General features: G+C 37.6%; 1 protein-coding gene across 3 annotated transcripts in view; it reads right to left on the minus strand.

Moving 5' to 3' along the window:
* The window catches only part of LOC122807226 (aminopeptidase Ey-like), a 1,536,433-nt gene that overhangs the window by 1,261,542 nt on the left and 252,111 nt on the right, over positions 1–22,780 (minus strand). The gene's annotated exons all lie outside the window — the stretch shown is intronic.

Below are 22,780 nucleotides of genomic sequence, written 5' to 3' on the forward strand. Positions count from 1 at the left end.
ACATATTCCTTCAGTGGGGCTAGACAGCTTCTAATCAGCTATGAATAGATTTCCCAGACTTGAACCCAGAATTGACAATCCAACATGTTCTATCTTGATAGCGGTTTTAAATACCACACCTGGCTTTTGCCAATTAAGATTAATTTGAACCTTCTGAGGGAAAGTTTTAATACTGCATAAGCTTTTTACCAGAAATATCCATAACAGGCTTAGACCTTTGTTATAACAGACTGTGATGCTATCTATCATTTGTCAGAAACTTTGAGGGATATATCAGAAACTGATATGGACGATGTTAGCCTAAGTATTCCTTACATTTTACCTGCTGACTACCAGTATTTGTTTCTGTATCTGTTGTCTCCTCTGAGTGCTGTTCGATTACCCATATAATCTTCTTTAACAGCACTGTCCTGTCACTCTAATTTTTTATTTTTTTGCTCTTTTGTTTACTGCTTCTTCACATGAAACCTTTGAATATAAGTCACAGATTCAGTCTTCCAAACAGAATAAAATAAAAGGCATTGTCTCAGATCTGAGTTCAGGACATCAGTTAATATCCACAAAACATATATATTAATTAAGCAGCTTTTAAATAATGATTACAGCAAATGTCAAATATTCTTCATGGTAACATCTGATTATCTGTCTTTCTTACAGCTTTGCTGACAAATTTTGTTACTATCGATGTAGACTTATTTTTAACACACATGTGAAATGGGGAGGACTCCTTTATTTCTTACCTTTCTCCACAGTTTTCTTTTTCAGTCTTATGTTGCTGTACCTTTTGCATAATTCAGTCTTTTATTAAAAATATTTCCTTAAAATGAGTTCACTACTGCGTAAATATTCAGTCAAAAACGTTTGTACTATTCTCATTTTATGGGCTAATGCATTCGCTTTCCATTTTGTAGATTTGTAAATACATTTTGGACTTTTATAAAACTCAGTGAGATTGGTTTATGAGTAATTAATTCAGTCTGAATATAAAAAACTACATTACAGTGTGAATTATCATGTAAAATACATCAGTTATTTAACAAAACTTCTACAAACATTCTTCTCCAGAAGGACTGAAATGTTTAAATCCATAGAAGGATTATGGAGAGATCCGAAAATCAAAAAAATATACAGGAATGTTTTGCAAGGAATGAGGATTATTTCTTTATCACTTTTTATCTATCTATCTATCTATCTATCTATCTATCTATCTATCTATCTATCTATCTATCTATCTATCTAACCCGTATGTCTTTAAAGAGTTTTTGGGATCAAGAAAAGCAAAATAACAACATAAATGAAAAAAAGAAACAATCTGAAAAGAATATTAAAAGGAGTGCATTATAGGTTTACTTTATAAACAGAACATTTTTTAACGTATAGCATTTGGGACTAGAAATTTAACCTCCATAGAATTAGCCAGAAAAGACCCCCCCCCCCCGGATTGTTAAGTTATCATACAGATACCCAAGAAACTGATTCATTTTAATGGTTATAAGAAAATCTGACTGCTTATGTTACTTATATAGCTTTTCCTGCTGAAGTCACTCATTATTAGATGAGCATCAACATTTTTTTCTAGTGGTAACATTTACTAGGTTTCTGGTTTCAGATTTTTTGTGGGAGTGCTTTACTTCACAAATGTGCTGACTTCATTGATAGTTAACATCATTAAAAGTAATTCAACCTTCCTCACATCCTTCCCACATTAATACTACACAATGCTTACCTGTTTAATATGCTTCTCTTACACAAAAGTGTACTCCTTCATTCCTGAGCAAGAATTGCTTTTGCTATTTAGTGCATTTCTGAATTCCATCAGTCCCTTTGCCCCATTGCTGTCTTAGAATGCAGTGTTATGTAGGTTGTGAAATAACACCTTCCAAACATTGTTTTCTCTTCTGCTGCCCAAAACCCATCCCTCAGTCTTCTGACCACATCTCATTATTTTAGGAGATCCAAGCTTGTCTGATCAACACTCATGTGCAATCTCTAGTGTGTAACTGTGAGTTGTTATCATGGAAGATCAGTATTATGATGTACCAGGGATTTCTCCTTTCTATGAGATGGAATGACCTAGGATATGATTATGGTTCATTTGAATGACAGTTTATCTTAAAAGTATTCCTTTAGTCAAAAACTCATTTGATCTAAACCAGAAAACATAAAATCTCATTTTGTTGAAAATGTAACATAATAAATATATCTCCAAAAGTTTTTTTTGCGGGGAGGGCAAATCCCATTGTACCCCCACTCCCCCTAAATTTAACATACTAACCCTTCACACATTGAATCACTGTTGGTGCACACACACAAACTTCTAGACATGGAAGTACAACTTAAATCTCCTGAACCTGATAGACTTCTTCGAAGCAGTCACCAAAGCGGTAGACAAGAGTAAGGTGGTTCACACAGCCTATCTAGATCTTGCCAAGCCTTTCGACACCATCCCCCACTCAGGAGTTATAGATAAACTCACTAAACTAGGTATAAATCCCTATGTCACAAGATGGGTTGCCAACTGGCTCAATGACAGAACCCACACTGTGAAAGTAGCAGACTCCAAATCTGACTTCAGACCAGTGACAAGTGGAGTACCACAGGGTTCAGTCCTGGGTCCTCTCCTGTTTGGTATCTACTTCTCTGAAGTACAGGCTAACACAGAAGGTCTTTGGCTAATGAAGTTCGCAGATGACTGCAAACTAGGAGCCATAATCAAAACTCTTAACGATGTGGACATCCTACAAAAGTGCCTCACTGAGACAAATGCCTGTTGTCAAAGCCATGGCCTCAAGCTTAATGCCAAAAAGTGCATTGTCATCCCCTTTGGTAAAAACTCTGTACCCATGAACTACAACATAGGTGGTAGTATACTTAACACCAAAAGTGTGATAAGAGACCTTGGGACACAGGTGGACACTAGTCTCTCCTTTGATAATCACATCACCACAGTAGTCAGGAAATCCTTCTATGTGGCACACCTCATCACAAAAGGTTTCTCATCCAGAGAAAAATATGTCATTGTTCCCCTCTACTCATCACTCATTAGACCCATTATAGAGTACAATGCCCCTTTTGGTATGTACCTCACAAGACATCTACAACAACTGGAAAGGCCACAGAAATACCTCACAAAGAGGATTACCGGCCTCAAACAGATGCCCTAAGCAAGACCATCTCAAAAAACTCCAGCTTTACTCTGTCGCATATCGCCTACTCAGAGGTGATCTCTGACTAACATACAAAGCTATGTCAAATCCAGGGCTGCTGCACATACTCCACTTAAAGAAATCCCAATCCGTCTGAGCTGCACACTCTAGGGACCTAAACCTTGTCACCACAATAAACAGAACATGCCAGAGGGATAGATTCCTGTCCCAGAGACTTCACATACTCTGGAGTAAACTACATATCTATATCAAACAAAGCTCCTCATTAGCACTCTTCAAGAAAAATCTTGATGACTGGATGGGAAACAGGAAATTCACCCAGGGGGATCACCTCTGTGGCTCTGCTCAACAGTGGCAGAGGAAAATAATTTTCTTGGGTGGCAAAAGTCAGGGTACCTTTTTGGCCTGGCTTGTATAGGCCCCAGGGCCGATAGCCTAGTACCTACCTATGAACCTAAAAGTGGGCTTAGACAGGAGCTGTTAATGATTAGCCCTAATTTGCATTATAATTTCTAACCCACCCCAAACCAAATCTGCCCTGCATAATGGCTGTTTAACAATTTTTTTACAACCTAACAAAATTTTCAATCAAATTTGATTGTCATTTGTGGTTTAGACCTAATGAGTTTTAGGCGAAATGAACCACTGCTTTTTTTACAGGAAATTACCTTTCAGTCAAATGAACAATAAACAAATGAACTGCAACCATACAAGAATATATATATATATATATATATATATATATATATATATATATATATATATAGATAGATACACTAGACAATCTCGACATACTGAAATGTCAAAATTCAGTACGTCGAGACTGAATAGTGGAAAGTGCAGTTAATTGAAATTACACTATGCCGAATCTGCAAATGTCGAATCCGCCGATATCGTGGTGTCGCGTTCGTGATGCGGGGTGCGGTTTGTGGATTTATCTGGGGTTACAGGTAAGTGTTGTGTGCTTGAAGATAATGGGTAGGGAGTTTAGTGTGTGTGAGTGTGTGCGGTGGTGTTTGTTGTGTGTTTGTGTGTTTAGTGTGACCTTGGAGTTAGAATATATAAGTGGGGGGGGTTAAGCTTATAGGTAGGTTAAGTGTGTTTGTGTGTGTTGTTATGTTTGTTTAGTTATGTAGGTGTATGTGTGTGTGTGTGATTATGTCCTGGTTTGTGTGTGTGTGTCTGTGAATGGTCACGATTGTAGTATTCGTGATTGTGAGTTTTCGTGTATGTTGTTTTTCGACTATTCAGTCTCGAAATACTGAAATCTGACATTTCTGTATTTTGAGATTGTATAGTGAATCCATAAATATATATATATATATATATATATATATATATATATATATATATATATATATATATACACACACACACACACACACACACACACACACACACACACATCTATATATATATATATATATATATATATATATATCTATATATATATATATATATATATATAGATATATATATATATATATATATATATATATATATATATATATATATATATATAGTATATATGTCAGTAGCACAGCAGATAGTGTTGCTTCACAGCATGAAGTCGCAAGTTTGATTTTTGGCTGGGGTGCGCCTTCTGTGTGAAGTCTGCATGCCCTCCTTGTTCATGTGGGTTTCCTACAGGTGTTTTAGTTTCATTTCACGTTCCAAAGAGATGAAGAAGGTGAATTGGATACTCTGAATTGTCCATAAGTGTGAGTGTATGTGCAAGAGTATGGTGTGGAAGAACTGCAATGGCAGGGCTAGCTACCCAGCATTTTAAACCTTGGTTTTAGATAATTATCATTGTTGAAGTGACACCCAGATCTCATGTGCAAAAATGGGAAAAGGGGTTATGGATGTATATACATATATATATATATATATATATATATATATATATATATATATATATATATATATATGTATATATATATATATACACATATATCTATCTATATATATATATATATATATATATATATATATATGGTTCCCTATCAGAAGCCTGAAACACTATAAGCCTGAAAATCAAAATCCTGAAACCAAAAGCCTGAAAACTCAAAATCCTGAAAACCCAAAATCCTGAAACTCAAAATCCTGAAAACACAAAATAGACATACTGACGTCATTGTGGCTTTGCTATTGTTAGCCCTGTGGTGTTAGGTCATGCGTTGGGTTCAGGTAAGTGTGCGGTTGGTTTTATGTTAGGGTTAGGGGCGGTATAAGTGAGTTAGGGTTAGGGCGCAGGTTAGGCATGTATGCAATAGTGACAAAAAGTGGGGTTAGGGGCGGGTTAGGTGAGTGTGCGATAGTGACGGACCTTAGGGTTAGGGTTAGGGTTAGGGTCAGTCGGTAGATATTAGTGTGTTTGTATTGGCATATTAGCATTATTTGTGTTTTCAGGATTTTGAGTTTCAGGATTTTGGGTTTTCAGGATTTTGAGTTTTCAGGCTTTTGGTTTCAGGATTTTGATTTTCAGGCTTATAGTGTTTCAGGCTTCTGATAGGGAACTATATATATATATATATATATATATATATATATATATATATATATATACATACATACAACAAGCAACACTGAGACCACAGGGCAGGTTTGTTCCACTACCACTTCTCAATGCAAAAGTTTGTTTGTTGCATCACCTACTGGTGTTTGCTTACGCTTGTACTCGACATGTAAAAAGGCTCAGCAAAACACTCGGTTGAGCAGCCATAAGATGAATATTTCAAATGTATTGTCTTCCCAAGCACAACGTATATAATCAGCTCTACTTGAATATCGGCAAGTGTAGTTCACCTCCGTTACCATTACTTCATTACTGCATTCATTGAAACCATCAAGTATTTATTCACATCTAACAATAACTTAAAAATAAAAACAAAAATAAAAAACAAACGGAACAAAGGATAACCGCTTTTGGGTCTCCTCAATGACCCTTCATCAGATCCATGTATACTGTGCAGTTAGTGCCTGTTTAAAATAAGTTGTGCTTGGGAAGACGATACATTTGAAATATTCATCTTATGGCTGCTCAACCAAGTGTTTTGCTGAGCGTTTTTACATGTGGAGTACAATCGTAAGCAAACACCTGTAGGTGTTACAACAAACAAACTTTTGTGTTGAGAAGTGGTAGTGGAACAAACCTGCACTGGCTGTGGTCTCAGTGCTGCTTGTTGTTGTATTCATACTTTATTTTCTTAGCAGAACACTCCTGTTTGGTTCTAGTTTTGTCGTGCTTACATATATATATATATATATATATATATATATATATATATATATATATACATGTGTGTGTGTGTGTGTGTGTGTGTGTATGTGTGTATGTATGTATGTATGTATAGTAGTAGGAGGAGGAGGGAGATTATTTGTGACTTTTGGATTGCAAGTAGTATTCATGTTTCTGTAGAGTCTCTTTTGTGATCATAGTTCTGTGAGTCAATTACAAAAGAGTTGATAGGCTGTTGGGGAGCCTTATTTTACACATAGGTTCATAGGTAAGTACTAGGCTAACTGCCCTTTTGGGCCATTTTAAGCATATTCATTTTCCCTTTTGGTATTTGAAGTCACTTATCCCATTTGGTGTAAGACTAGCCTTGTTCATCCCATGATTGATAATTATTTATTAACTTAGTGAGAATAATTGGGATCATACCATCGATAATTTAAGGGGACCCGCATACTTATTAAGAACATTGCATTATGGAAGTATGATGACATTGTACTCATTCTTAGAATGTTCTGTCATGTCGCCATCTTTTAATCAACAGGTAAACATATTAGCTTCATTTATGTATATATATATATATATATATATATATGGTTCTACCTCACTTCAACGACACGCCGGAACATCGACACGAAAACCGAGAGCACCAGAAGATCGAAAGCTGAGAAGACCGACACGACGGGACCCAGAAGATCGACAGTGGAGAAGACCGACCCGACGAATGAAAGCACCGACGCCGAGGATGCCGACATGGGGAAAGGCTGTGTAAGTATGCGGTAGTGACGGACGTTAGGGTGCGAGTAAGGTAAGTGTGGATATTGACGGTCTGTGGGGATAGGGGTGGGTTAAGTGAGTTAGGGTTAGGAGCCGGTCAGGTAAGTGTGCGGTAGTGATTGTGTTTGGGTTAGGGGCGGATAAGTGAGTTAGGGTTAGGAGCGGGTCAGGTAAGTGCGGTAGTGATTGTGTTTGGGTTAGGGCGGATAAGTGAGTTAGGGTTAGGAGCGGGCCAGGTAAGTCTGCGGTAGTGAGGGACCTTAGGGTTACGCTTTGGGTTAGGGTTGTAGGTAGCTGTGTATGTGGGGTTTCGTGTGGGTTTGTAGGGATTTTGGTGTGCTTGTGTTGCGATGTGGTGTTTGGATGGGGAATGTGTTTTGTTTGTTGATTGTGGTGTGTGAAGTGTATGAGGTTTCGTGTTTGTGTACCGCCGGTTATTTCGTTGTCGGGCATGTGGAATTTCGTGTTTTTGTACTGTCGGTTATGTGGTTTCGGTGATTGCGTTGTCGGTGTTTTGGTGTTTCGGTTATGTGAGGTAGAACCATATATATATATATATATATATATATATATATATATATATAGGTTTATATATATATATATATATATATATATATATATATATATATATATATATATATATGGGTCTACTGCTTTTGGTTGAATTACATTTGGTCAAAAATGATTCCAGGCAGCCCACTTCAAGGAAAATGCATTTCACTGAAAGCTCATTTGGTCGAATCCCATTTGGTCGAATCCCATTTGGTCAAAAATGGAATATACCCCCTTCCCCACTGCAGTGTGACCCTGGAGTAAGAATATAAAGTAAGGGGGGGGTGTAGCCCCCCACATAATTGCAGTGTATGCACTATTATATACATATGTATCCATTAAAAAAATCATTGAAACATATAACGTCAGTAAAAACTACTTGCAAAATATGGGGCGGTACACCCTCCCACACCCCCCAATGTGGGGGGCTGTGCCCCTCACCCCCCCTAACTTTATATTCTTACTCCAGGGTCGCACTGCAGTGGAGAAGGGGCTATATTCTATTTGCTTGCAATCAAATGAGCTTTCAGTGAAGTGGGCTGCCTGAAATCATTTTCGACTAAATGTAATCAGACCAAAAGCAGTAGATCCATATATATATATATATATATATATATATATATATATATACATATATATATATATATATATATATATATATATATATATATATATATATATATATATATATATATATATATATATATACAGATAGATAGATATAGATATATATATATATAGATATATATATATATATATATATATATATATATATATATATATATATATATACATATATATGTGTGTATAGCATGCATTTTAACTTCTATCCATTGGATAACATCTATCAGCAGTTGATTATAACAACTGGAGCGCTGAGCTGCAGGCAAGCCCACTGACACCAGTGACAAATGCTTTAAACAGGAGTGCCATAAGACATTTTTTTATGTATTTTATTTATTTATTTAAAGGTATGAAAACCTTCTGTCTTTACTTATGTGGATAGATTAGATAGACAGATGCATATACATGGCCTGAATGGGAAACCCTTGTTGAAAGCAACTGCCATTGTGGTGGCTTCTTAGGAACATTCAGATGTGGCAGTGGTTCAGTATAGTGTTGTTCCCTCACGGTAAGAGGTTCCCTGGTACAATTCTTGGCTGGAGTGCCTTTTGTGTGGAGTCTGCATGTCCTCCCTGTGTTTATGTGGGTTTCCTCTGGGTGCTCTGGTTTCCTCCCACGTTGCAATGTCATGTGTCTGGAGCATTTCTCCCCGGGCCTCCGCTGAAAATTGGCTTTGTTCCAAATCATATGAAAACAACGAAAAACTGGAAACCTGCAGCCTACAAAACCAGCACTTGAAGTAGAAAGCAGTCAGAATAACGTTCAGGAAGTTTATTAAAACTAGCAACGTTTTCGTCGTTACAAATGAACAACTTTTTCAGAAATGTAGAAAACAAAGCAATTAAAACTTAATGCATTCTCATACCCAGGTCTAAATGACAGCTGCAACATTTCATGTTGTTTAAAATTAAAAAGTTACCTTAGGTACTGATTGTATTAGTTTACCTAGAAGTACTAATGTTAAAACCTAAGTTGGGACATGTATAATAACAATTTTTGGATTATTTATTAGTTTATTACATGTTTTATATTTTTATGATTAGTTACGTTATTTTCTATTTTATTTATATACATTTATATAATTGTTAATAAGACTAGTATATTTATTGTACTATCTGTTTTTACTGTTTGCGCCAGGAAACATTTTGGACATTTTGGATACTTTGTATACATTTTGTTTACCTTTTTTATCTTAACCTAATATACCTTTTAACTAGTAATTAATTAAACATTACAGCTCTAGTTGATTGGTCGATAGAAACATGACTCACAGAGTAGAACTTTTAAATTTGATAGTATTTGCTGTGACTATTCATTTCTGAAGAAGTTGTTCATTTGTAACGACGAAAACGTTGCTAGTTTTAATAAACTTCCTGAACGTTATTCTGACTGCTTTCTACTTCAAGTGCTGGTTTTGTAGGCTGCAGGTTTCCAGTTTTTCGTTGTTTTCATAGTGTATGTTCCTTCCTGTTTTTCTTGGCTTGTTTGTTTCAAATCGGACTTTCCCAGTTAACAAATAATAAATAAATAAATAAATAAAATCAGTGCTTTTAAGTAATCAGAGTTCAGACTTTCTGTCATAGCCAGGGAAGAAATCCTATTAATATTAAACAAACAAGAGATATTCATATTGTTGAAAATTGTAGAATAAGGCCATTTTTTTTTTTTTGTAATTTTGGCAAGCAACAACTTAATGACAATGGATGGGTTTAAGGGGTAATTTTTGTTATTAGCAGTGTATTTCTGTAAACCCATCAAGAGATATATTGTATAGCTTACACCCATTATAAAAGCCATTGGAAATTCACAGCAATGAAGCGATAATATCACTTAACTTATTTACTAAAGAATTCTGGACAAAGTTAAAAATAACTGGTGGGCAAAGGTTCCAAAATTAGGGACAGTATTTTACTATTACACTAATATACTTAAAAAGTAATGGTTTTGCATCAGTGTTCATTTGAACAATAAAAGGATCCAACGCACATGGCTGACACTAGGGACTGTAAATTCATGAGATACAGGATAAAAATATGAGGCAAAAACAGGCTGACAGTGAAATCAAGCACAGATTAGAAACATGAGGAAGATAGGTAGCTATGAAAAAGTATTTTCTTTTATTCTGCTCTTTGACCTAATATAATTTGCTTGGCTCTGAAAGGATGGCATATGACCAAACAGTTTTTAAAGCATAAACATTCAGAGCCTTTGTTGAAACACTGGCCATAGATGAAAGACTGACAACTTTCTCTAGAGAAATCATTAAGCTTTGGTAAGTTTTCAGGTAATTTCTCCATTACTTAACGCAGTTATTCCTTGTTGCACTTATTATTTTCTTTCAGAATGAAATGCACAGCTTTTCAACCGCTGTTGTGCCACAAACATACAGAATTTACTTGTGGAAGAGGAAACATATGGAGAATGACTTGGAGTTATTTTAGTTTTTTAGAGGTTAGATTTTCCAGTATGTAACTGTAAATTTTCTTTGGGTTCCTCTTCTAGAATGAGAAGACAGCTAGTATCTTCCACCCCCCCCCCGCCACTTACTCAGTCAACAATCCTAAATGAAAACATCAGTTTTTTCTTCCCATATGTGCAAAATTATGTTGAATGTAGGAGTCTACAGTGAAATTGTATGTCTGGTGTAATCCTGTAGTATTGCATGTATGGTTAAAATTCTTATAATTTATCAGATTCTGTCTGAAATTTGGATGCCAAAGAAGTGTGCAAAGCAGTGTTTTTAATCTGTATGATTTATATGTCTTCTCCTAAAGTAATCCCTGCCGTACCCAACATGCAGTCTTTCATAGTTTAATGTTGCAGCTTTAGAAGCCTCTTATTCTGTAATGACATTTCCTGATACTGCTGAGGTTGTCTTCTCCATGTCTCTTATTCTGTAATGACATTTCCTGATACTGCTGAGGTTGTCTTCTCCATGCAGACAATCCACATCTCTACAGGCTAATGTGACACACTACAAACAGTTGACTTTACTGCAGTCAACATCTGGGATATGTGTGACAAATAAATAATAGATAAGCAAGTAAATAAGCAAGTGCAGGTCACCTGATATTTGTGACCCATGTCTTGGATTTATACTTCTGTTTGTATGATACAAAGTGAACATACCCTCAGCGTGGTGACATTATTTTTTTCTTACAGTCAGACGTCTGAGGTGTACAAAGCCAACAAAGTTGCTATAATAGCTTGGTGATAGTGGTGGTGATACTGTCTGTGGATGAAAGTACTGTACCCTCTTGTCATGTGCTCATTTTAAACAACCATTAATGTGGCTCATAGGACTAGCATGCTTTTATGTAAAGTTAAGCTGCAATGCTTTGTGGCTATACTGGCTACTCTGTCTTTGAGTGAAACAAACTTGAAATACATTGCTGCAACCTTTAATTTTATCACAATGTGGTTATAATTGTTATGTAGATATGTCAGACTGTTTATAGATGAAAGTAACTTACTCTCTTGTCATCTGTTAATTTCAAACTATCTATAATCCTGCTTTCAGGACTTGTGAACATTTACATAAAGCAATTTAGAATATTTTAATGTGGACATTTTTATCACAATTTGATATTGCACATATATGGTACACACATATGGCCACAGTGGGCGTAACTGATGATTAGACATTAGTGGATTATAAAGGCAACAGCTTGAGTGGCCTTTTATAGGTCCACAGGTTCATAGGTAAATAGTAGGCAGACTGACAATTTCCCTTTTTGTACACAAATTAACCTATCCCACTTGGTTAAATATTGGCCTTACCCATCCCATGGTCAATAATTTTATATTATCCCAAATGTATATTATTTATGGTTCAGTATTGATCAGCAAATTTTGTTTCTCTTCTAAATGGAAAAATGTTTAAGACTGCACAATTAAAACACTCAAACTTTTCTTTTTTAACCATAAATTATTTGGCATTACAAAGCAATAAGTATAATGTAAAACAACCTAGTAGGCTTGTACCTTTTCAAAACAATTACAGATATCAATCCATCCATTTATGCATGGTCCTATAAAAATGTGCATTTTGACCCATAATTTGAAAACTTCCCTGACCCCAAGGTACATTTAATCTGCCACTGACCTCCCCTCTTACTTCTTATTTTAATTATTTGCCTTTAAGGCATACTTTATTCCTGACAAACTTGCTTTATATTAATCCAGCTGTCTTTGTTCCTTCAGGTTGACACCCCCTACTATCACAAGTCACCCACCCCATTGCTTTTATGGCCATCTCTACCAGCATTTGTCTCTGATATGAGGGATAATATGGCCATATTGAAAACCTTTGCTTTTTATTTTCTGGCCCTGCCTTGGAGTGTTACTTTTGGTTTTTATTTGTTGGCATGTGCCTTGGTGGCACTTTTTTCTCCTTTTTTGAGTGAGTTTTGTATGGCCATAGTGATACTAATATGATGGCAGGTAGTGGGCACACTGTTGCTCAGTGATTGCTAAAACTTGTCTTAACTTTTTTCTGTCCAAGAAAGTCTACTCAGCCAGGCATGTCTACAGTACTGATGCATGGCACAAACTCTTTATTTTATCTTATTTTATTTTATATTATTTTATTGTGTTATTCATTTCATTATCTTATTAGCTGTCTATTTGTTAACTATGTGAGCAGGCTATCCTGAAGGGATGCTTCAGTCATGATCTGAGCACAACATGTGCAATTAAGAACATTAATTGGTGAAGCAAGTTTGAGACAGGAAACAAATGTAGATAATGAGGACAAGTAAGCCACAGGATTCACAAATATTCTCTCCACATGCACTATTTAGCCAAAGTAGGTTGACCAATTAGCATGATGGAGAGAATCTTTGATTCAGAGACATCATTTAATATGAAAAAACACATTCAGAGATGTGATAAATCAGAAAGAAATCCCCATCAGTAACTCATTTACATGTCTCTAAAAAACTGTACTGTCAGAACTGACAGTGCTGGTGTTTTTCATACCATCCCATGCATTTGTGTAGATTAGCACACACACGAACACACACACACACAGACACACACACACACACACACACACACACACACACACACACACACACACACACACACACACACACACATACACACACAAACATTCAGACATCTATACATACACACACACATACTGCCAGGCATCTCCTTACACATAGATTCAAGCATCCACAAACACCCACACAGTCACCTGCACTCACAGAAATGTTCACCTATATAATCACATATATTCTCCAATACACACATACATATATACAGACACACACAGATACACACATGCACACAGATTTAGCATGCCTTAGCTAACTCCTGTAGATGGATACACACACACAGACACACACACACACACACACACACACACACACACACACACACACACACACACGCACACACGCACACACGCACACACACACACACACACACACACACACACACACACACACACACACACACACACACACATGCTATACCATTGCTTCTCCCATAGGTTTGAATGGGTGAATGCCATTAAAAAACAGACAAAGAAATAAGGACTTCAGAACAGAAGTCCAAGTAGGCCAATTACTGAGAAGTTCAAGGAGAACAGATTAAGGTGGTTCAGTACATGTGCAGAAAAGCAGAAAACAATCCAGTGAAGAAGCTTTGGGACAGACAGGAAGAAACAATTGGAAACAAGGTTATCCACAAAAGAGATGGCTGGATTGTGTGATAGAAGACCTGCAGCAGTTAGGCATGACTGCCAATGAAAGTAGGAGAGTACATTGAATTGAGGGAGAATGAGAGAGAGAGAAAGAGATGGCAACAGTTTAAGTGACCCACTGACCCTGTGTAGTAAGTAGGAAAAGGGAGTTCTTGGTGACACACACACACACACACACACACACACACACACACACACACACACACACACACACACACACACACACACACACACACACACACATATTTCCAGGCATCTCCCCACATACTTTTTTGTTCTAGAGAAAAAAATAATGTGTCAGAGAGATTCTCTGAATCACTTTGCCCAGTTCAACTGGAATTACATCCATTTCTAGAGGACAGGACATTACCAGCTAACATTTGCCATTCCACTAGACTGCTGTATTAGAATGAGATGTTCTCAGCAATACCCTTCTGTACTACAGACCCTCCCTAGGGAAAACCATATGGGAGACCAGTCTACGAATCAGAAAAAAACTTACCATGATGTACAAACCCCTGTTACAGCATGAGGTTATTTAGTGCCCAGCAAATAAATATGCATGCAATGCCAGTACAGAAGCACATGGCTGTTTAATTAAAAGAGGAGAAAAGCATAGAGTAAACATGGTATTACATGGCATACAGTGTCCATTCTTGAATACAAGATCTTAAGCAAAATTGATAACAGTATTCATTTAGATTTCTAATACCATGTATTACAATGTCTTCTTGCTAAATAAACAACAACCTGAGTTAACAGGAGTCACTGAGTATTGACCTATTCCCTTTCTTTTGGTATAACATTTCCTAGCCAATATCTCAAAAGCACTTAATATTTGTAATGTGTATCAACTGAAGAGACAGTCACTTGGCTTGATCTGGACGTTCTATAGACTGCTTGGGAACATACACTGAAAGGAGTGTTATTCCAAAAGCATGAACCCATCTAATTATAATCCCAGACCTTGACCAATTTAGGATGATGGCATTATCATTATTAGTTCTAGGAGTATATGATAGTGTCCTAACAAAATTATTATGTTTCGGTAGGATGAGTATTTAGTCTAACTAACATCTACAGAAAGGTGGCAAGTAGTCATGTTGCCCATCCAGTTATAGGTATGCCGTTAGATTTTTGGAGTGCATGTCAGTTATTAGCTTGGGGATTTACAAGGAAAATACAATATCAGGCTTTGTTTTCCATAATTTGCATTAATAAAGTGTTGTATGAGAATGCAGAGTGATTATTGATAGGGCATGATGTCAATTTAGGTATTAGGGCATTTTTAACAAGTGCCTTCCTTGCTTTATTTCACAGAAGCTGAAAATACAATCTCATTTTCAGTTGTAACAAGACTTTATCTTCTGCTTTCTCTGTATGAAATATGAAAAATACAATGGGAACCATAAAGAAGGCAAAATATGTATGCTCAAAGATTTGTATGATCTTAACATACTATGTTAGCATACTGTCAGTCTCTGGTATGAATTAGAAAAGTTATCCTGCAGTCTTTAATAAGTACAAAGTATCATCAGTGTTAGTTTTTCAACATTAATAGGTAGTTTATCACTTATTACCACAGAGCTGTGTAATTCAATGGTATGGATGGCAGCTTGGGAAATTTGAGGTGATGGACATGAAGTATCTGGCATTCATAGTTGGATGCATGCTACTGGACAGATGAAGAATTAAGGGCATCAAATCAGAGGCCAAAGTAGTTCTGATTACAGACAAAGTCAGGAAGAGCATATTACAATGGTTTGTCACATGTGCAAAACAGCAAAAGATGATTTGGTAAAGCAGATTTGAGAAATACATGAAGAAGGCAAGAGGACATGAGGACATTTAGCCTAGAGACGGATGGATTGTGTGAGAGAAGACCTGAGGCAGGCAAGCATGACTTTTGAAGAAGATAGGGGAGTGTGTCTGAATCAAAAAAAGCAGCTATAGTCAATACACCTTGCAATGAGTTCTTACTTCTTTATAAAATGTCTGCATTCACAGTCTGACTGAGGGCTGCTAAGTCTAATTTCACATCATTAAGAAAAATTAAAAATATTATAGGACCTAAAATTGGCCTTTGATGCTTTCAGCTACTAACAGCTCAGACATCTGAGATGGTGTTTCTTGCTCTTACCTGAAAGGTCCTGTTCCTTAGGTAACTACAGAACCATGGTATAAGTTGGGAGCTGAGGTTGAGTTTAGCAAGCTTTATTAAGAAAATGAGTCCTCTTTTAAATTGAATGTCCAATTAATGTCCACATACAGACATCCTGCAAGCAATCCATTGCTTATGCAAAGAATAAAGCTAACAGGATGGGCATTATAGGGATATATGTATGTACTACCCGGAGGTGTTGTGAGACCCAGTGCCACAGATGCAGTGGTGGGTCTATACACCTCTAAATTGTCCAACATTTCTCTGTGATGAACACCATGGAAAGCTTGTTATGCTTTGCATTTGTTATATTGTTAATATTTATTTGTCTTTGTTGACCAGGAAAGACCGACTGGGCAAAGCCCATTTTCAGAACATACCAGAGAGGAAAGCCTCTTGGATTCCCACTCCTCTTTTCTTAATATACTGGGAAGTATCAGGGTTAAAACAAACACCCTAATAATGGGCAATTTCAACTACCCCACCATTAACTGGGAAAACTACTCATGTACCAACTCCTTCGCTCAACGCTTTCTGGAATTCATAAATTCCAATGCCCTGGATCAACTTATCCACACCCCCACCAGGGGCAACAATATCTTAGACCTAGTCATTACCAACATGAGTGACCAGTGTTTCACACAAAGTCAACTCCTCATTGGTCAGATCCAACCATAAGCTAATCACCGTAGATATTCACATCCTGCCCCCACCCCCCATTAAGGAAATCATGGTAAACAATTTCTCCATAGCCAACTTCATGCTTTTTAAGACAGAAGTGGTAAACTTCATGACACCCATGCAGATGGACAATACAGTTATGACTGCTGAATCGTACACAGATGCACTGTATAAGCACTTACACGAGTGCATGAATTGTGCTATCCCAAACAGAACCATGATGCTATCTTCCAAAAAAAGGAAGCCAATCTGGTGGTCCCCTGCCATAAACACCTCTACAACAGAAGGAAGAAACTGTTGTAAAAGAGAGATATATTCAATGATTGGAGGAGTTCCCTGGTCAGCCTCAGTAAGAAGCTGAGATCCCTTATAAGATCCTCCAAAGCTAGCGATGAAAACAAAATCACCACTGATTCTAGGGACAACCACAAAGCATTCTATAGCTATGTCAAGAATCTCAATGGCAACACCCAGATCTGCTCTGAGTTACAGCACAATGGCATGAAAATTACAGAACCAACTGATATTGCCAATGTCCTGGCAGATAGGTTCAGTGCTAACTTTACCCCCCTCTCACCCCCTAAAGGGCCCATAACTGTACAGAAAGAATGCAGAGTCCCTGTAATCACAACTATGCAGGTAAAAGCTGCACTGTCTAAAGCCAAAATCACAGCATCCATAGGACCGGACAACATCACAGGCTGCTTTTTACAAGAACTTCAGAACAAACTGGCTCCCAACCTAAGCACCATGTTCAATCATAGTCTCACATTAGGCTTTATGCCCACTAAATGGTGCACAGCAACAGTTATCGCACTCCACAAAGGGGGAGCCAACACTGTTCCCGGGAACTATTGCTCTGTTAGCCTGATGACCCTGGTCTGTAAGGCCATGGAATGTATCATCATGGAACTCATAAACAAAGACATTAGTAACCTCCAAACTCTGGACCCCACCCAGTTCGGGTTTGTGAAAGGCAGATCATGCCTCCTGAACCTGATTGACTTCTTTGAGGCAGTCACTAAAGCTGTAGACAAGGGTAAGGTGGTTTACACAGCCTATCTTGACCTTGCCAAGGCTTTTGACACCATTCCCCATTCTGGAATTATAGCTAAACTCACTAAACTAGTTATAAATCCCTACATCACAAGATGTGCTGCAAATTGGCTCACTGACAGAACCCACACTGTAAAAGTTGCGGACTCCAAATCTGACTTCAAACCAGTGACAAGTGGAGTACCACAGGATCCAGTCCTTGGACCTCTCCTGTTTGGTATCTACATCTCTGAAGTACAGACTAACACAGAAGGCCTTTGGCTAACGAAGTTTGCAGATGACTGCAAACTAGGAGCCATAGTTGAGTCACCAAATGATATGGACATCCTACAGAAGGGCCTCACTGAGACAGATGCCTGGTGTCAAAGCCAAGGCCTCAAGCTCAATGCCAAAAAGTGCATTGTCATCCTCTTTGGTAAAAACTCTCTATCCATGAACTACCACATAGGTGGCAGTCTACTTAACGCCAAATGTGTGATAAGAGACTTGGGGACCCAGGTGGACACTAGCCTCTCCTTTGATAATTACATTGCCACAGTAGTCAGGAAATCCTTCTATATGGTAAGAGTTCTCATCTAGGAAAAAAGAGGTCATTGTTCCCCTCTACTCGACACTCAGTAGACCCATTATAGAGTACAATGCCCCTTTTGTAATGTACCTCACAAGACATCTGCAGCAGCTGGAAAGGCCAAAAAAGTACCTCATAAAGAGTATTACTGGCCTCAAACAGATGCCTTACACTGACCATCTCAAAAAACTCCAGCTTTACTCTGTAGCATATCACCTACTCCAAGGTGATCTCTGCCTAACATATAAAGCTATGTACACCTAAAGAAATCCCAATCCCTCCAAGCTACATGCTCTAGGGACCTAAACCTTGCCACCACAATAAATAGGACATGCTGGAGGGCAAGATTCCTGTCCCAGAGACTTCCCATACTCTGGAACAAGCTACCCATCTATGTCAAGCAAAGTTCCTCATTAGCACTCTTCAAGAAAAATCTTGATAAGTGGATGGGAAATAGGAAATACACCCCAGGGATCACTTCTGTGGCTCTGCTCGACAGGAGAACAGGAAAATAACTTTCTTGGATGGCGTAAGCCAGGGAACCTTGTTGGCTAGGTTTACTTAGGCCCTTAGGCTGATAGCCTAGTACCTACCTATTAACCTATAAACCTATAAGATAATCATTATAAAACAGACTCAGCAGCATCATCAGCTATGCTAGTGAAATGGGTACCATTTTTTTTATAAAAATGTTGAATAATACGGGGTCTAGTATAGATTGTTGTGGGATGCCAACACTGACTTGTTGATAGGAGGAGAGATTTTGTTTTTATTTGACTGCTTGCTGCCTGTCATTCAGATAGATATGGAACCATGAGAAACAGGACTGTGTAAGGATGGGGGAAGAAAGTTCTGTAAGAAGATATTGATGCGATATTGTGAAATGCTTTTGATAAATCTAAGAATAATGAACATACAAGGTTGCCGTCACTCCCATGTTGGTTTATGATATTAGAGAAGTTGAGGATTGCAGCAGTAGTACTATGGTTAGTTCAAAAAACATGCTGGATTTTGGAGAGAATGTTGTTAGAGTTAACTCACTGCATAAATTACAAGTGGATTAATTTTACTAGTGTTTTTGAAAGAGGGGATGAGAAGGCAAGGGTCTATATTATATATTCGAACACTTAAAAGTTCGAATCGCTAAAGGTGGAACTTTAGTGATCGAACTTTAAAATGTTCGAATATATTAAAAAACAATATTTAAAAAAAAAAAGTAAAGGGTTAAAGCAGGGGGGCTGCTCCTCTCACACCCCCCACTATGTAAATATACCAACTCCGAGATCGCACTTCAGTGTGCTACAGTGCAAAATGGAAAATTTTCCATTTCCTACACTGTAGCGCAATCTCAGACTTGGTATATTTAAGTAGGGGGGGTGTGGGGGTGCAGGGGGGGGCTTGCCTCCCTGCTTTCCCCCTTTAGTTTTTTTTTTTTTTTAAATTTTTTAATATATTCGAACATTTAAAAGTTCGATCACTAAAGTTCCAACTTTAGCGATTCAAACTTTTAAGCATTCAAATATATAATATAGACCCAAAGGCAATAAGTCTACAGCTGGAAATGTCTATTGATGTGTCCTCTTTGTGGAGTGATATTGTATAGGATTTTTTCCTGCTGAATAGGACATATCTCTCAGATATGGATAGGTTTGTCAGTAAGGATACAAGGAAAGCCATGACATCAGCTGCTATTTTTGCTGGAAGTTGGTTGTTAGCTAAAGAGATTGGTTTTCATTCCAGATGTTTTCTTAGAGTAGGGGTGGAGGCAGAGATGAAGGAGAATGGATGTGACTGGTTAGGGCAACACAGGGGAAGGGAGAGGAATACATTATTATTATTATTATTCAGAAATAGTATTATCTTATAAGGTATGCTCTGAATTAAGATGATATTGAATCAATGGTGTTAGAAGCAGAAAGAGAGTGACCAGGTTGATTAGTTTGTTTAGTGATGACCAAAAAAAGTCTTGGACTTTTTTGGTGTTTATATTGGAGATTGGTAGAATAGTTTTTTTTATCCATTTCAATATTCAATATTCAATCTTTAGTGAGAGTTCTGAGATTCTTAAATCTTTGAAATTATTTTGTGTTCTGCTTTTATTGCAGACTTTGCCTCTTTCAAGTATGATGCTTTGATTTTATTTGTATTGGATTTCTGGGGTGGAGCAGTGAGCTCCATGAACCTTCTTCAAACACACCCCAAGAGGGTATCTGGTTAAGTGACTTGCTCGTAGCCACGCATTTAGATAACAAAGGCTGAAGAACTCAAACCTTGCACCACAAAACTGGCTCATTAACAGCTCTTCAATCCTCTAAGCCAACTGCCAGACAGCTTACAAGATTAAAAACCCAACTGCCCAATGTTTTTTTAGTTAGCTATGGTGCAAAATTTGGTTTGGCTCTTTTTATTTGTACACTGACTAGGCTGTTAAGAATATTCTTGAAGTTTCTTCATAGTGTGATATGGCAAGATCATGTGGCATGGATTTCCATATGTTCCAGTTTTAATAGGTTAGAGTATGGATAAAAGTTGTCTGTTAATTGTTGTTGTATTACATATGTGGTTCTAAATTAGGTTTTTGTTTTTGGTTATGATAGTTTCTGACTGCATAGGTGGGAAAGTGGTCACTTATTGTGTCTGGGAGATATCCATATGTTTGAATTGTGTTTGTCTTGTTGTAAAGATCCAACATAACGCTGTCTGTCAGACATTTTATTGATTTGAGTGGTGGAGGTATAGTGATTAGCTGTGTAAAACCATACAAGACAATTGATTCTGAGGAAGTGTCATTGTTGGTTAGCTGTCAGACTATGTCGAGGCCACCAAGTATAATTGTTTCTTGTTGAATATGGTGAGATACCCAGTCGACAATATATTCTGCTGTTGAAATGTCATCACTAGGTAGAATATATACAGCTTAATTATGCAGAGATTTGCTATGGTTGATTATAGGAGTGATATGAGGAGTTCAGCATTGGTAAATCTAAGGATTTCTGTGGGGAGCAGGGTTATTTCTACCAAGTTTTTGCAGACAATGGCAACACCACCAACACACTTATTTTTCCTTTCAAGCCAGAGTATATTAAATCCAGTGGAATGACTTATTATCTAATGTATCTTTCTTTAACCAGGTTTCAGTCGTAATTAGTATATTGGGGGTGGAAGTAGCTAGATATGCATGACTAGCATGGATTTTGTTACACGCACTTCTAACATTAGAGCAAATATTTACACAGCCAAAAGACTGGCCCTGCCATGTTTTTTTGTCCCTACAGCACACGTGCATGCCACTCACACCTACAGTGAATTTAGAGTGTCCAGCCTTCATAGTTATGTCATTGGAATATGATAGAAAACCAGAGCACCTGGATAAAACATAAGTGAACACAAGAAGGCCATTCAGACTTTGCTCCCCCACCCTACCCCCAATTTCTAATCACCCACCTTACTAAAGCATTGTACCATCCATCTCCACCTTTTACTTTATCACACACACACGCACACACACATACACACACACACACGCACACACACACACACACACACACACACACACACACACACACACACACACACACACACACACACACACACACACATACACATGCACACACGCACACATGCGCGCACACACACACACACACACACACACACACACACACACACACACACACACACACACATACACTTGCCTGCACACACACCCGCTGTGTAAAACATTCACTTGACGCACATATCCTTTCTAGTTGCTATTTCCTGCAACAAGTAGAAACAAATAGCATGATTTGATTCATGAGCTGTGCAGCCTGCTTTATGCAGGAACTAGCATTATTGTCTAGTTAAGTGACTTGGTCAGAATCAAACCCAGAACATCACCTATGGGAGGCAAAAGGCTTAATCCTTCAAACCAGCTGCTAGGAGTCCATTGACATTATTTTAATCATTGGGGATTATAGATCGTCAATGTCAGTCATAGAATTACATAGTTATTTAGATTGGGCTGTAACAGTTTGGCTAGTATTTAATGCAGATGAGTAAGAATATGGGCTGTTAAAGAGCCACTTCTTGAAGTATATGGTTTGATTCTCTCACCCTTCATATGCCTTCTGTGGAACACTTCCAAGTTGCTTCACTAGATAGTACTCTTGAGCTGCTCCTGAAAAAGTACACTGTTGTTTAGTGGGCTGTCACAGGCTCTAAACAAATGCATTACACATTTTTCTTTTGAATTCCTAAACACTTAACA

Source organism: Protopterus annectens, chromosome 7.part0 (assembly GCF_019279795.1).
Source record: "Protopterus annectens isolate FY-2018-M chromosome 7.part0, PAN1.0, whole genome shotgun sequence".
Taxonomy (NCBI): Eukaryota; Metazoa; Chordata; order Ceratodontiformes; family Protopteridae; genus Protopterus; species Protopterus annectens.